The following is a 14,945-nucleotide window of genomic DNA, read 5'->3' as shown; positions in this document are numbered from 1 at the left end:
AAAGCACATACGAAACATACCTCAATGTTGGGATGTTTCAAGCGTATTAACTGAAATTTTTACAGCAAGATCATTCATTCCCAAATCACATACCTTCGGAATTTAACCGGATATAGCTACTCGTTCAAATGCTTTCGGGACATAGCCCGGTTATAGTAACTCGCACAAATGCCTTCGGGACTTAACCCGGATTTAGTAACTCGCACAAATGCCTTCGGGACTTAACCCGGATTTAGTATCTCGCACAAATGCCTTCGGATCTTAGTCCGGATATGGTCACTTAGCACAAAGCCTTCGGGACTTAGCCCAGACATCATTCAAATAACCATGCACATTTAACAATAAATCATGGCACATTCGTATTTCGTTTTCGTTAGCAAAACTCAAACACAAGACACTTATCATTCTTGCAATTTCGGCTCAATAGCCACACAAAGAGCATGATTTTAATTTGCTTAAAACATGATCTAATCAAATCATAATTTAAGCTCTTTTACTCAAGAACTTACCTCGAGTGTTGTCGAACGATTCCGATAGCTATTCGACCACTTTTTCCTTCCCTTTATCGGATTTAGTTCCCCTTTGCTCTTGAGCTTAATTAAACAAATAAATTGATTTAATCATTTGAGCATCGAAAAGAGGAACACAAGGCACTTAGCCCATATTTATACATTAGACATTAAAGTCACATATGTACGGAATCATGAATCAAACTCAACATTTTAGCTAATTTTTCCCCCTTGGCCGAATTTTCTAAGCCAAGACAAAAGCATCAATATGCTTGCCTCTAACCGAATACATGCAACATCAATCTCCTTCTATGTTGGGGCCGATTTCAACACTTAATACATTCTACAAGTATGGTCACTTGTATTGACTAAACACCCTTTTGTTTCAAGTTCAAAACTTGGCTAATACACACATATATACACTAGTAAAGCATCCTCTCCCTTTCCATCAATTTAACACATGCATTACTCATTAATATACAAAAATTATATTCGGCCTTAGCACACAACTTGCTAGCCGATTCTTCTCCATCTAGCAACCAATGCACATATGTGCTCACTCAAAAATGCTAAAAAGAAGATTCAAGAATCATCAATCCACCATCACATGCATCATTAACAAGCTTCATATTTAGCATGCAATGGCATTAACACAAAATCTACCTAGGCCGAATATCATCCCCATGACATAGCAAAGATTTGAACCATGGGATAATTAGAACTCAAGCTAGCAACTAAAAACATGCATGAATCTCATGGCACAACCTCAAACATACCTTGATCTAGATACAAGTATGGCCAAACCTCCTCCTAATCCTCTTCCAAACCAAACATGAAGCAAGAACTCCTTCCTCCTTCCTTAGAATTTTCGGCCAAATGAAGATGAAAAAGGATGAACAAAATTTTCTCTTTTCTTTTCTTTAACTCACGGCAATGGGGGGGGAAACAACCACACATTTTTTTTTCATCATATTCCCTTTCATTATTTTATGCCCATGCTCCTTATTTTATTTTTTTCCACCCATGATGCACCAACACAACATGTCTATGACATGTCTTGCCCATCACACTTGGTCTACCATGCTTGTCATGGCCGGCCACTACTAATTAGGGGGGGAATTTGACATGCAAGCCCCCCCTTTTTATTTCATGCACTAATAGGTCCTTATGCTTTGACCTATCACATTTCAAAATTTTCTCACATAAGTCCTATTTACTAAAATTCACCTACAATTAAACAAAATTCAAACATGAAATTTTCACACATGCACATGTACATATAATGAGCATCAATTATGACGGTTAATTATTTTTATGACTCGGTTTAGCGGTCCCGAAACCACTTCCCGACTAGGGTCAATTTTGGGTTGTCACAGCAGGTGCATGATGAAGAAGAGAAGAGAAGAGAAGAAGGATAGGAAAATGAAGTGAAATATTTCCATGAGAAAGTGTTGGTTAGATTGCAAACAAAAATGCCATAGCATTTCTAGGAAGATGATGCAACACTCAATCCATGTCACTCTCAGCCAGCTATAGTTGTACCAGATAAACCACCCTCAAAAAGAGGAAGCAAAAGTTGTGTGCTGAGAGGGAGGGACCTACCTTATAAAGAAGGAAAGAGAAAAGAGAAAGAGAAGGATTAGGGAGAGAGAGAAAAGGAGAGAAAAATAGTTTTTATCTTTCTGCCTCAGATTCTCGTGAATTCTCAGAGAAAGAGTAGAGAGGGTAGCAACTTACAGAGTAGAAGAATTATAGACGCAAGGAAGGGGAAGAGAAATCTGCGCTACGTTTTGCATAAAGTTTCATTATCAATGTGAAAGTTGGAGTAGCGAAAGCTTCCTACAGTTCTTCCTTTATTTCCTGATTTGAACTTGTGATTTGTGAATTTAAACAATGATGTTGAATGATTTTATTATGGATTCGGATGTTCAACCCATGAGCTAATTTTCTTTAGGTTAGAATTATTTTGGGTGAATTTTTATTATCTATAATGACCATAGTTTGATTCTGAGTTGAATACTATTTCATTCGATTTGTGATTCTTTTTAATTCATGCATGCAAGCTCTAGACATAGATGATTGTGTAGCATGTTATTAGATCTGATTTAATTCTGAAATTATTAATTAGATTGGATTATGTAGCACTTTAGACATAGAAGTTACAATCTATACAGAGAAAGGGAGAAAAATCTAAATATCTTTCTTTAGTTCTATAGACATACAAAAACTCAAAATGATAGCTTAAAGTCTGGCTTTTGAAAAAAGCAAACTGCAGTAGTGATTCCCTGAATAGTAGAATGGTCAAGATTTTTCCATGGCATTATTATGCTATAGAAATAAACCCAAGTAATTCCAACCTTTTTCATTCAACAATACAAACTCTTTCCCACTTGTTCTTTGAGAATTGCCATAACATTTTAATTACCCTAGCATATTTTTAGTCATAATTTATTTTCTTAATCCTTCATTGAATCTCTTTATCAATTAATCACCTATTCCTTTTGCACATTTTAATCAGTCAATTTCATAGTAATAGCATAACCAATTATTTTAGTCAATTTCAATCCCTATGGAGACAATACTCACTCATCAATTTATTATTTGATTCGATGTATATACTTACACATTCGCATTACACATTCACGCGCGACAAGTTTTTGGTGTCATTACCGGGGATTAGTGAATTTGATAAAATATTTGGTGTGTTATTATCTCTTTAATTTTATTAGTTTAGCTTAATTAATGTTTGATTTTTTTTGTTTTTTAGGATTTTTTTGGTGCATGATTAGAGATATTTCAGCAATTGAAGAGTATTCTTTTGATCCAGAAATTGAGAGAACCTTGAGAAGAAGGTGAAAAGAATTGCGAGAAATGGAAAGAATTAGAAATGATTAGGTTAGAGAAGAGCCATTACATCAAGAAGGAAGGGATGCTGATATTCCTCGAATAATAGATGACAGAGATAAACCCATCAGAGAACATGTAGTACCGATCTTAGGTGATTTGAATCCAGGAATTGTTAGACCGCATATTCAGGCTCATCATTTCGAGTTAAAGTCAGTGATGTTCCAAGTGTTACAAACAATGGGGCAGTTTAGTGGATTGCCTATTGAAGATCCAAGGTTGCACTTAAGACTCTTTTTGGAAGTCTATGATTCATTTGGGCAACATGGTGCTCTTGAAGATGCCTTGAAACTGAAGTTATTCTCTTATTCACTATGATATCGTGCTGGAGCATGGTTAAATGCATTGCCTTCAGGTAGTGTGACATCTTGGAATGAACTTTGTCAAAGGTTTCTTTTGAGATATAATCCTTCAAACATGAATGCCAAACTGAGGAACGATATTACGTTCTTTTGACAATCTGAAGATTAAACATTATAAGAAACATGTGAGCGATTCAAAGAGTTAATCAGAAAATACCCAATGCATGGTTTCCAACATTAAACATAAATGGAAATGTTTTACAGTGGATTGAATTTGCATACAAGGATGGTGATTGATGCATCTACCAATGGGAATTTACTCGATAAATGATATAATGAAGCATATAAAATTCTGGAGAGAATAACAAACAATGATTATTAATACCCCACTACCAAAGTAGGGTCTGGTTAAAGAGTTTCTAAAGAAATGGAACTTGATGCGATCACTTCCCTAACAACTCAGGTATATCTTTAACGAATATGATTAAAACACTGAAAAGACCAACTATAGTGAATGAAATGAAATAAGCTGAGTTAGCATGTGTTTACTGGGGAGATTTTTTTTATGAATGCCCATCAAATCCAGCTCAATTTATTATATGGGAAATTTCAATTGCAAAAACAACAACTCATATTCCAACACATATAAACCAGGGTGGAAAAAACACCTTAACTTTAGTTGGAGTAATCCAAGGGGAAATTCTAGCAATGTTATTCGACAGAATGTTACGGGTGCACCACCAGGATACAATCAGCTCATACCACGGCAAAATGTTTAGCAAAATTTAGCTTCGAGTTCCTCATCGATGGAAAATCTATTAAAGGAATACATGGCCGAGAATGATACTACCATCCAAAGTCAAACTGCATCTTTAAGAGCTTTAGAGAATCAAGTGGGGCAAATTGCAGGAGCATTAAGCTCAAGATTGCAAGGAGCACTACCAAGTGATACTAAAAATTTAAAATCTCAAGGAAAGGAACAGTGTAAAGTTATTAAACTCGATAATGGTACGCAAGTATCAGGAGTTATTAATGACACCACTATTCAAGAAAGTAATTCAGATTTCACAAATAAGAAGAATTCAAAACCAATAGTGGCGCAGGCTACAAAGGAAAAGAGCAACTAGAAAAATGTTGAAGCAGATTCACCTTGCATTGTTAATAAAAATGCCATGGCAAAACAACCTCAACAAATGGAAGGAATGCCGCCACCACCTTTTCCTTTGCGTTTCCAAAAATCTAAGTAAGATTTTCAATTCAAGAAATTCTTGGATGTCCTAAAGTAACTACATATCAACATACCGCTGGTGGAAGCATTGGAACAAATGCCCAACTATGTGAAACTCATGAAAGATATCTTATCAAAGAAGAGAAGGTTGCGAGAGTTCGAAACTATTACTCTCACTGAAGGATGCACAACAATGCTGAGAAATAAATTCCCACCAAAACTGAAGGATCCAGGGAGTTTTACTATACCTTGCTCTATTGAAAACCATTATGTAGGCAAAGAACAATGTGATTTTGGTGCGAGTATAAATCTAATGCCTATGTCTATTTTGCGGAAGCTAGGAATAGGGAAGGTAAGACCTATAACTATAACTTTGCAATTAGTTGATCATTCATATGCACATCTAGAAGGTAAAATAGAAGACGTGTTGGTAAGAGTTGACAAATTTATTGTTCCATTATATTTTATTATTTTGGAATGTGAGGCTGATAATGAGGTACCAATCATACTTGAAAGACCTTTCTAGCAACTGGTAGAACATTAATTAAAGTTCAAAAAGGTGAATTAACTATGACAGTTAATGATCAACATATAACTTTTAAAGTTTTTGATGCTATAAAGTGTGTAGATACAGATGAAGAATATCACGCTGTGGAGATAGTTGACACAATAGTTCAGGAAGAAATTGTAGATTTTATCACAATAACTATAATGATTATGCAGTTTTAATTAAGTTGATTGAAGCAGAAATGACTGATGAGCTTAGTGAACTGATAGATGCTAAGAAAATCGAGGATGGAGCGATGAGAAGTTTCGAATTATTAAATTTATTGGACCGTTCATTTAAACCTCCTCGACCATCCATAGAAGATCCTCCTATGTTGGAATTGAAGTCTTTGGCAGCACATTTGAAGTATGCTTACTTGGGAGACAACAAACATTGCCAATAATAATTTCTATGGCATTGACATCAGATTAAGAAGCTCAATTGTTGAAAGTTTTGAAGAAATCCAAGAAAACATTGGGATGGATGATTGCGGATAACAAAGGAATCAGTCTAGCAATCTGCATGCACAAAATATTCCTGGAGGATTTCCATGGAAAATCTATCAAGCAATAGAGAAAACTGAATCCCGTTATAAAGAAAGTTGTCAAAAAGGAGATCATCAAATGGTTGGATGCTAGAACCATATACCCAAGTTTGGATAGTTCTTGGGTGAGCCTTGTTCAATGTGTACCTAAAAAAGGGGGTGTCACTATGGTAAGCAATGATAACAACGAACTCATTCCTACTTGTACTATCACGTGATAGAGGGTTTGTATGGACTATTAGAAGTTCAAAAAAGAAACAAGGAAATACCATTTTCCTCTGCCATTTATCGATCAGATACTAGATCGATTAGCCGGGAAAGCCTTATATTATTTTCTAGATGGTTATTCAGGATATAACTAGATTGCCATAGCTCTTACTGATCAAGAGAAGACCACATTCATGTGTCCTTATGGAACTTCTTTATTCCGACGAATGCCGTTTGGATTATGCAATGCCCCTGCAACATTTCAACGTTGCATGATGGCAATATTTTTGGACATGGTGGAGAAATTTTTAGAAGTTTTTATGGATGACTTATTGGTGTTTGGAGATGCTTTTGAAGATTGTTTAAAAAATCTGGATTTAGTTCTTTTTCGGTGTGAAGAAACCAACCTTGTTCTTAATTGGGAGAAATGCCACTTTATGGTCTGTGAAGGCATTGTTCTAGGACATAAAATTTCACAGCAAGGGATTGCCGTCGACAAAGAAAAAATTGAAGTTATTGAGAAATTGCCACCACCCTCCCCAGTTAAAGGTATTCATTGTTTTGTTGGCCATGCAAGATTCTATAGACGATTCATCAAAGATTTCTCGAAAATATCAAAACCCCTGTGTACATTGTTATAACACAGCAATCATTTCAATTTTGATGATTAGTGCTTACAAGCATTTGAGGAGTTGAAAAAACGGTTAGTCACAGCACCAATAGTCATAGAACTAGATTCAAATCTACCTTTCAAACTTATGTGTGATGTTAGTGATTTTGCCGTAAGGGCAGTGCTTGGGCAAAGAAATAAAAAGGTATTTCATGCTTCTACTATGCAAGCCATACGTTGACTGATTCACAACTAAATTATACTACCACTAAGAAGGAGTTGTTAGCTGTGGTATTTGCCTTCAACAAATTTAGGGCTTATTTGGTAGGCACCAAAGTGACGGTTTATGCGGACCACTCTACTATTAAATACTTGGTGACAAAGAAAGATGCCAATCCTAGATTGATTCGATGGATATTTTTATTGCAAGAATTTGATCTAGAAATTAGAGATAGGAAAGGCACAGAAAATCAAGTGGTTGATCACTCATCTCGAATTGAAGCGGGGCATGAAGACGGTAATATTCAACGCATTCAGGATGATTTTCTAGATGAGCAACTGTTAGTTGCCATAGTTTTACCATGGTATGCTAATATTGTAATTTTTTTGGTTAGTGGATTGCTACCACCTAACCTCACAAATCAAAGACGGAAAAAATCTTCATCATGCCAAACAGTATTACTAGGATGAGCCGTTCTTATTCAAACACTATGCAGACCAAATAATTTGAAGGAGTGTTCCAGATGACGAGATTCAAAGTATTTTATTTCATTGTCATTTAGCACCATCCGGAGGGTACTTTGGGGGCATGAGAATTGCAGCAAAAATTGCAGAATTAGGTTTTTATTGGCCAATCATGTTTAAAGATGCTCATGAATTTTGCCAAGTTTGCGATCATTGTCAAAGAACTCGAAATCTATCGAGGAGGTATGAGACGCCCTTGCAAAATATTTTAGAAGTGGAACTATTTAATGTTTGGGGAATTGATACTATGAGACCATTCTCAGCTTCTTGGGGGCAATGCATACATACTTTTAGCTATTTATTATGTCTCCAAGTGGGTTGAGGTTGTTTCTTCACCAACAAATGATGACAAATCGGTACTAAAATTTCTCCATAAGAATATTTTTACCAGGTTTGGTACTCCCCGTGCTCTAATTAATGATGAAGGTTCACATATTGATTGCAAATTAGTTGCTAATGCTCTGAACATGTATAGAGTTAAACATAAAATTGCCACAACATACCATCCCCAGACAAATGGGAAGGCGGAAGTCTCTAATAGAGATATTAAAAATTTTTGGAGAAGGTAGTCTGTAACACCTCTTACCCGTATTCGACACTGGAATAGGGTACGAGGCATTATTAGAACACATACACTTGTAAACGTATTGAATCGAGTTATAAAATTTCATCTAAATTACAAATTTCAAATTATTAACATACTTTTATATTTCTTCACTATATATCCTCAAAATATTATAGTCATATTAAATAGGGCCTCCTAGACCCGATACATACTCATGCAATTCAATGCTTCATTTCCTTTTCATTCATTTCATAATTTCTCATGTTTACAATTCAAATCATATCACTAGCAATTTCCTTTTAATTCACTTACAATTCAATATCATTAAGATCAATACTAATACGTATTTACCATTTAACTCAATGTTTATCGATTATACCATTCATTAACACATTTATGAAATTCTCAATTTTGCAATGAAAATATCATTTTAGCATAAATAACAACATCAATTCAACTTATCATCCTCTTTTTTCGTCATTTTACACTTCAAGTATGAACTTATTATTTCATTACCTTTCCACACCCATTTCCTATGCTTATCACACAAGACATAAACATATCATTCAACCATAGTTGCAAGCTAGTGCATTGAAACATAATTCTTTTTGGAACTAACCACATGATAAACCATTTCACTAGAGATTACATAATTTAAACCTTACCTCCCCTTTCATGATCACAAGCATATTTCCATTTAGGCACTTACTATTTCGATGCATAACTTATAGATTTAACGTGGCATAATCCCGCCACAACTTGGCCAAAGCCTAAGAATGTATACCAAATATGTCAGCCAAATAAACATATAACATAAGCATTATAAACATGGATGAGCACAATATATATTCATGTATCAAACTTACTAACATGTGTTAACTCAATACCCATTCATGACATTACTTCATTCCAAATCATATACCAAATATACCATACACACATACTATGAAACTTTATTTTCTCACATGAGCTTAAACCATGACCAATAATGTTTTCTATTTCATCGTTTATCAATTATAATCGAGCGTCTTACCAATTATACACAAATCATTCATATATTTCCCAATTTTCCTCCACCTCCTCTCCATTCCTCATCCTTAATGTGTATAACACACTTAAACAACATTATACATACTTTCACTATTTTCTCATATGTAAATTCAAGCTGACTGTCTGAGTTAGAGTCAATGATTTATTTATATCTTGAGATATAGAGCTCCAAACTAAGATTTGTTAATTTTAGACATAATTATTTTTTGTACAATTTTTAAAAATTTTCCAAAGATAGAATAGGGGATTCCGAAATCATTCTGACCCTGTATCACTAAAATTCAAATATCTCAAAATAGATAACTCTTTTTCTTACTCTATTTCCTTTATGTGAAAATAGACTCATTCATATCTAATTTCATATCTTATTCACTCTCTAATTCAATTTTCACCATTTTTGGTGATTTTTCAAAGTCACACAACTGCTGCTGTCCAAAACTATTTTGTTGCTAAATTTACTCTTTCATAATTTCACTTACTCCATTTCATCTTACCGATGGTTTGATCAAATATCGAGCACATTGTTCATAAATTTTCACACTTATACCTACACTCATTCATCAGATAGTCATATTCAATTACACTTAGTTGTTATATGATTACATTTATTTTCACTCAGTCAATTTCCCGATGAACACTTCGGAATAATAACAGGTACATGGTGGATCAGCACATAGCACCACCCTTATAGTCAATGATACTCGGTGGAATCAAAACATAGCAACCACCTTCATAATCAGTAGTACCCGGTGGAATCAGCACACAGCAACCACCTTTATAATCAATGATACCCGATGGAGTCAGCACACAACAACCACATTTATAATCAATGGTACCGGGTAACGTAGTAGCTTGCACATAGTACTACACACGTAACCATTACTATCAATTTCACATAGTGGCCTGCACACAGTCTATGCCACATATGTGCTCATTACTGTCACTTCACTCGTATCTTTTCTATTCCGGAGGTTCAACCGAGAAATTTTTCACTTTTTCTCACTTTTCTTTTTCACTGATCGAAGTCAATTTCTCGTCTTTCTTGATTTATAATTAAACATTAAACTTATAAACACTCACATTATTCAATCTAGTCCAAAAATCACACTTTGGAAAAATTACATTTTTGCCCCTAGAGTTTCACAAAATTATGATTTTTCCCCTAGGCTCGTAAACTAATTTTTATTCAATTTCCTTGGATTTTAGGCCTAGCTGAACCATTTTCATAACTATAGTAGTCCACAATACTCACTTATTCACACACTTCTGACATATTTTATAACTTTTACAAAGTAATCATTTTAGGCATTTTCATCGAAAATCACTTAGTAAAAGATGTTCATCACACCCCAAACATTCATATTCTTCCATAAAACATCAAAATACATGCATATCATTCATGGGTAAATTTTTAAACACAAACCCTAGTTCAAAATAATGGTAGAAATAGCTAGATCTTGTTACGAGGATTTTAAAAACGTAAAAATTATTAAAAATGGGGCTAGAACGGATTTACAATCGAGCTTGGAAGCTTGAAAAACCCTAGCCATGGTTTCTTCATGCAAAATTCAGCCATAGCTTGAAGATGGACAAAAATTGGCTTCTAATTTTGTTTTTAATTCATTTTAATAACTAAATTACCAAAATACCTTTAATGAAAAAATTTGGAAACATGCCTAACCATGTCCATTTTTGTCCACCAACTTAACCAATGGTCTAATTACCATATAAGGACCTCCAATTTAAATTTCATAACAATTGGACACTTCTAACATGTAGAGCTCAACTTTTGCACTTTTTACAATTTAGTCATTTTTACTAAATTTCGAACGAAATTTTCACAAAATCATTTCGTGAAATTATAGACCATAAATATATAATAAAAATAAAGTTTTTCCTCATTGAATTTGTGGTCCTGAAACCACTGTTCCGACTAGGCCCAAAATTAGGATGTTACAACTCTCCCCCTTTAGGGATTTTAGTCCCCGAAAATCTTACCAGAAGTAGTTACTTTATACTCTTATGAAACACTTTCACTAGCTTTCTAGAATCACTAATCAATTTAATCTTGTATATCTCTTTTTAATAAATATATCTCTATATCATACTTTCTAAAATATATATTTTTTTCATTCCGACTATCTGTCTTCATAGTAGTGAATGCATATGCTTAAATACATATAACTCAAATCACATCTCGATAAATTAGTTCAATCTAATAAAACAATTGAGTTGATTTCAACTATTGAACATTAACATATCAAAGTACTCTTTTCTTCATGATGAGAATATAGCTTAAACACATAATCTTTCAACATTCTTTTAACATGCAAATTAAAGATCTTTTAAACCGTATTAGTTCGAGGAAACAAATATTCTAATCGAACTCATTAACTTTAATCAAATTTACCTGAGGAAAATTACATCATGCAATTTTGAGCTTGGACTCTCATTATTTATACCCTTGCTGATGACAATTTCCTTACACGAAAACCAGGGAAATCTAGAAGAGAACAATACTTACCAGCTCTGGAATTTTAGCATAGCAAGGATAATACACTTTTTAAATATGCATATAAAACAGAACAATAATCGGTCATAAAACTCGTCTCATCCCTTCTACTCGTAACTTAGCTATTTCAAAAGATCGCCTGTTATTATTGCACTATATTATGACGGGCAGAAAGATCAATGTTGGAAGCATTATTTTTAGATAAGTCCACCGTTGCTCTCAGAAGAATGACGGTGCCTTAAATTTTCCATCCCTCATTTAAGCACTTTGTCAACAAAGGAAGGTTTCTATTCAAAAGAATGAAGATACAAACCCCAACAAAGGAGCCATCACAAAGCAACTCACCCTAAGATTTTCTAAGGAGGAAATGCCAAGGCATCTGGGCTCCATATCTACATCATCACCACCTCTGCCTACTAATATTGCTCCATCAACATCTCATATTAATTTTGAGCAGAAAGTGCTTTACGCGCTTGAGATGTTGCAGGAACAATTCCGCAGACTAGAGAAACACCAACAAAGGCTGGCCATTGATTTTGGCCGCGCTCAAGAGGAAATTTCTCCCTTTTGGGGGTATATCCGACGGAGAGATATGGCCATGAAGAAATCTCTTTAGATGAACTTTACCCAACCCATTCCTCCATTCCCTATTTTTCCTAAGGAATTGTTGTTGGAGCTAGAGGAGGATGATGGCGATGGTGAAGAAACTTCTGCAGAGAAAAAGACCATAAAACCAGAATGAGAAGTAGAGAAAACCGAATCTGTCCATGTTGAATATAAGAAGGATGACCATGATGTAACTCAAGCTACTACACCTACAGACACTACCACTACGCTGACCACTAAACCTATGAAAGAACAAGAACGTGCAATTCATCAACTGATTGATGATCTGAAGAAGTCAGACACAGATGACGAAGAAGAGGTGCCTAGTAATCAGCTAAAATGGAAGCGTTACAAGAAAACTACTAGAAAATCCATCCAAGATGATGCTGGTGAAATAGAAAGGAAGCAACGCTACAAACGTGCTGCTAAGAAATCCACCCAACCCAAATAGAGTAACCTTAATTCTTTCCAAGCTTTTGTTTTTCTTTCTTTCATTTTATACTATATGTTTCTTGCATTAATATTTAGTTGTCATGGCATTTTTATAGTTGATAGTTGTTGTTTTTGAGTTTTTCCATATTTCATTGTTCATGCATTGAGGACATGAATCCCTTAGGTTTGGGGGTGTGTTGTGTTGTACATATAGTATACCTTAGATAGATGCTTTAATATTCATGCATTTTGTCATTCATTTTGCCGTTACATACAAATGTCAAATAACTCTTAAACTAAGATGAGTATATTGATATCAATGATGTTCAATGAGGGTAATAACTCTTCGACTAATTTACAAAATTTTGGAAGTTGATTAAGCATGTTTAGCTTAGGATAGTTGTTTGAAAATTGATTCCTAAAATTCGAACAACTTAAGTATCAATGCAATTAACTCTGTAGGAGGATTCTTTTAATGCATTTAGAATTTCTTGATCCTAAATTCAACAATTTGGTTATAAATGATAAGGACTACCTTAGCAATAGTTTTCCACTCCAGTGTTTGAAACTGTTGAGAAGGTCGGTAATGCTTTGTTTGCTTCATCGTATTATTGATCAGAAAAATAAGTTTAAATAAGAGTGATCATTGAAAAAAATTAATTTAGGGACATCCTATTGTAGTAATAGGCTGATTAGCTTTATGAGTGAAATAAATTCAAATTGTGGCATGATATATACTTGGTAATCTATTGTATACTCCATTGAGATTGCCAAGTAAAGAAATCATGTGACAAGATGAATTGCCTATAGAAAATAATATTTGTGATTAAAATTTTGAAATGACTGAATAAGTGAGATAGTCAAATTGAGTTTAGAGGAAAGACATTTTAAATATATTAGGAGAGGTCTGTTGTAGTCAGAATTGCATAATTATTTAGGAATTTTTATTTTTAGGAAACATTTTCTACGCTTCATTTGCTAAACAAGCGTATAAAACTCGAACCATTTTTTTTATTTAGAAAACTATTGAGAATGGAGATATTAAATATACTTCACACAGTTAAACAGGGCAAATGGTAACTGTGTGTTTAGGCAAATATTCATCCATTCATGCATACTCATATACAATTTGCTTGAGGACAAGCAACAATTCAAGTTTAGGGGTGTGATAACTCTTGAAAAGAGTTATATTTCAAGCCTCTAGATTGAATTAATTGTTTGTAATTAAGTAAATATGGTTGCATTTTTAGATTGTTTTAGAACATCACATAAAAAATTTTGGATTGTGCTATACATGTCATTATTTATTACTTCTATTAGTGGGGAAGAAAGGTGTTGTTTGTGGTTGGTAGCAGGTGCAGGATGAAGAAGAGAAGAGAAGAGAAAAATGATAGGAACATGAAGGAAGTGAAATATTGCCATGAAAAAATGCTGGTTAGATTGCCAACACGAATGCCATGGAAAATCCAGGAAGATGACACAACACTTAGTCCACATCACTCTCAGTACTTGTACCAAATAAACCACCCTAAAAAAGAGGAAGCAAAAGGTGTGTGCTGAGAGGTAGTGACCTACCCTATAAACAATGAAAGAGAAAAGAGAAAAAAAGGATCGGGAAGAGAGACAAAAATAGAGAAAATTGCTTTCTATCTCTCTGCATTAGATTCTCATGAATTCTCAGAGAAAGAGTTGGGTGGGTAGCAGTTTACAAAGCAGAAGAATTACAGATGCAAGGAAGGGGAAAAGAAATCTGCCTTGGGTTTTGTGTAACACCCTTAACCCGTATCCGTCACCGAAATAGGGTTGTAGAGCATTACTAGAGTTTACATTTCAAAAGTATCAAAAATATAAATCATTTACTTCACAACATCAATCATAGTAAATTCCATCAATAACATACATATTGTTCCTTATACGAGCTCTCGAGGCCCTAAAAACATATTTAGAAACAAACCGAGACTAAATCGAAAACATTTAAAATTTTTTGGGAAAAGATGAAAATTTTCAACCTGCAAGGGTCACATGGCCGTGTGACTCACACGACCTAGACACACGCCCGTGTCTCAAGAAGTCTGGGCATTCGAAATAGGGACACACGGCCGTGTTCTAGCCCGTATCCGTGCCCGTGTAACTCTCTGACTTGGGTCACACAGTCAAGCCACATGCCCATGTGACAAGCCGTGTA

At 34.5% G+C, this 14,945-nt stretch overlaps 1 non-coding gene across 1 annotated transcript; it reads right to left on the bottom strand.

The window, feature by feature from the left end:
• Nucleotides 1–3,839: 3,839 nt before the first annotated feature.
• Nucleotides 3,840–3,946, bottom strand: LOC121222765 (small nucleolar RNA R71). The gene has a single exon (XR_005920136.1). It is a non-coding gene; the product is annotated as a small nucleolar RNA R71 (small nucleolar RNA).
• Nucleotides 3,947–14,945: the final 10,999 nt, after the last annotated feature.

The sequence above is a fragment of the Gossypium hirsutum genome, chromosome D10, assembly GCF_007990345.1.
Source record: "Gossypium hirsutum isolate 1008001.06 chromosome D10, Gossypium_hirsutum_v2.1, whole genome shotgun sequence".
NCBI lineage: Eukaryota > Viridiplantae > Streptophyta > Magnoliopsida > Malvales > Malvaceae > Gossypium > Gossypium hirsutum.
This window is presented reverse-complemented; position numbering and strand designations above follow the sequence as displayed.